A 3219-nucleotide genomic window follows, 5' to 3' on the forward strand; every position below is an offset into this window, starting at 1 on the left:
GGGCTTTGGGATAGAACAGGCAGAAATGAGACTGACTGGTTTGCTCTACAGAAAGACAGCATGGCGCCTGATGGGCTGAAAGGCATTTTCCAACAGACATTCACCTTCAGATATCTTCCAGTAAGAATTCACATGACAATACAGTAAGAGAGTCACAGAAATGTATGGCACGGAAACAGACCCTTCAGTCCAACTCACCCATGCCGACCAGATTTCCTATATAAATCTAGTCCGATTTGCCAGCATTTGGCCCATATCACTCTAAACCCTTCCTATTCATGTACCCATTCAGATGCCTTTTAAATGTTGTCATTGTACCAGTCTCCACCACTTCCTCTGGCAGCTCATTCCACACATGCACCACCCTCTGTGTGAAAACGTTGCCCCTTAGTTCCCTTTAATATCTTTACCCTCTCACCTTAACTTATGCCCTCTAGTTTTGGACTTGCTCACCCCAACAAAAGACCTTGCCTATTTAGTCTATCCATGCCCCTCATGATTTTATAAACCTCTATAAGGTCACCCCTCAGTCTCCGACGCTCCAGGGCAAATAGCCCCAGCCTATTCAGCCTCTCCCTATAGCTCAAACCCTCCAACCCCGGCAACATCCTTGTAATCTTTTCTGAATCATTTCTAGTTTCACAATATCCTTCCTATAGGAGGGAGACCAGAATTGCATGCAATACTCAAAAAGTGGCCAAACTAATGTCCTGCACAGCCGCGACATGACCTGCCAACTCGTATACTCAATGCAGTGGCCAATAAAGGCAAGTCGACCAAACGCCTTCTTTACTACCCTGTCTACCTGTGACTTCACTTTCAAGGAACTACGAACCTGCACTCCAAGGTCTCTTTGCTCAGCAACACTCCCCAGGACCTTACCAGTAAGTGCATAAGTCCTGCCCTGATTTGCCTTTCCAAAACGCAGCACCTCACATTTATCTAAATTAAATTCCATCTGCCACTCCTTGGTCCATTGGCCCATCTGATCAACGTCCCTTTGTACTCTGTGGTAACCTTCTTCGCTGTCCACTACACCTCCAATTTTAGTCATCAGCAGAGGGACTTAGAGTAGATATTTTTGTTTCTTTCTTCATACGGGGCACTAAGGCCAGTTGTCAGCTCTGAACAGCTACCCTGAAGTCGATCAGCTAACTAAGCTAAACTATTTGCCCATCATGGCTTCATGCTACGTGCTGCAGCCAGCCACATAGCAAAACGAGGGCAACCTTGCCAAACCTGTGACCTCTACACACCTCTGGGTGGGATGAGGGAGGATGGTGCACTCTTTGGTCACCTAGCTGGCTACATCCTGGGCTGGTCTTACATCTAGCAAAGTACCGAATGGTCAAGGTGCCAGAGATGCACAGGGCCGGTGGAGATGACATTGACACAGGGTTGCATTTTTGGAGGAGATGTGGGGGATGAAATGAGCAGCAGACATTCCCCCCTCAAACTCACTGCATTGCCGCAGCAGCCAGAGCGTAAACATCTCCGAGTAGCTGAACTGGATCTGCCTGTGGAACATACCGCTCATCCTAACAATAGAAAGATTTTGACTCTGGATATATTTGGAGAATTCTCTGTCCATTGCATAAAGATGCTGAGGCTATGCTTCTTCTAATTTGCACTGAGTGGTCAGTGTGTAACTCCTGGCAAAGTCTGCACTGCAAGAGTCTGGCTTTGAATCGGGGTGGTGTTGAAACGACCTTTAAAGAATAGCAAAACATATCAAGCTGAACACATGCCAGTTGTGGAGAGGGAAATTATTTTATCGAAGTAATCTCTTGCTCTTTTACTGACAACCAGCTCTTGTGGCTGTCTAATTAGCAGCCAAGAGAGACTGTAGCTCATTACAATTCTCAGTTTGGGTGACGATGATCAGGCCAGTCCCATATTGAGTGAAGCCGCTGCACTCTGGACATTTGAACCTTGATGCCACAGGGCTGCAGCTCAAAGCTTCTGTGTAAGAATTTGCTTAGACTGGTCACACGTCTCACCAAATGCTTTGTAGCAGAACCCGGTCTTGTGTTACACTTTGTGACACACTCCACTCTCTGTGTGACACACTCTGTTCTAACCTAAGGGGCAGGTTTTTCACACAGAGGGTGGTGCCTGTATGGAATGAGCTGCCAGAAGAAGTGGTGGAGGGTGGTATGAATCAGAAAGGTTTAGAGGGATATGGGCCAAATTCTGGCAAATGGGACTAGATTAATTTAGGATATCTGGTCAGCATGGTTGAATAGGACTGAAGGTTTCTGTTTCTGTGCTGTACAAGCCTATGACTCTATGAGCAGGACTAAGGCTAGAAAACCTGCACCAAGTAACTCACCTCCCCAGAGCTTGTCCACGTTTACAAGGGACAAGTCAGGAGTGTTATGGAATACTCCCCAGTTGCCTGGATGAGTGCAGGTTCAACAATACTCAAGATGCTTAAGAACATCCAGCGCCAAAGCAGCCCACTTGATTGGCATCACAACCATAAATGTTCAATCCCTCCACCACCAATGCTCAGTAACAGCAGTATGCACCATCTACAAGATGCATTGCAGAAATTATCCAAAGATCCTTAAACAGCACCTTCCAAACCTATGACCACTACCATCTAGAAGGGCACAAGCAGCAGACACATAGTAACACCACAACCTACAAGTTCCCTTCAAAGCTACCCACCTCCTGACTTGGAAATATATTGCTGTTCCTTGATTGTTGCTGGGTCAATTTCCTGGGTCTCCCTCCCTAACTGCATTGTGTGTTTACCTACACCAAAGGAATTGCAGTGATTCAAAAAGGCAGCTCACCACCAACTTCTCAAAGGTTTAGCAACAGATGCTAGTCCAGCCAGTGACATCCACATCCCATGAATAAATAAAAGATAAACTTCATTGCTTTTCCAAAGAAAAATCATAGAATCCCTACAGTGTGGCAGCAAGACATTCAGTTGATCGAGTCCACACCAACCCTCCGAAGAGCATCCCACCCAGATCCACTCTATCCTTGTAACTTTGTATTTCCCATGGCTAATCCACCCAACCTACACATTCCTGGACACAATGAGCAGTGTAGCATAGCCAACCTAACCAGTACATCTTTGGACTGTGGGAGGAAACTGGAACACCCAGACAAAACCCATGCAGACACAAGAGAATGTGCAAACTCCACACAGACAATCACCCAAGGCTAGAATTGAACCTGGGTCCCTAGCACTGTGAGGCAGCA

The sequence above is a fragment of the Rhincodon typus genome, chromosome 45 (genome assembly GCF_021869965.1).
Source record: "Rhincodon typus isolate 14 chromosome 45, sRhiTyp1.1, whole genome shotgun sequence".
In the NCBI taxonomy this organism is placed as follows: Eukaryota; Metazoa; Chordata; class Chondrichthyes; order Orectolobiformes; family Rhincodontidae; genus Rhincodon; species Rhincodon typus.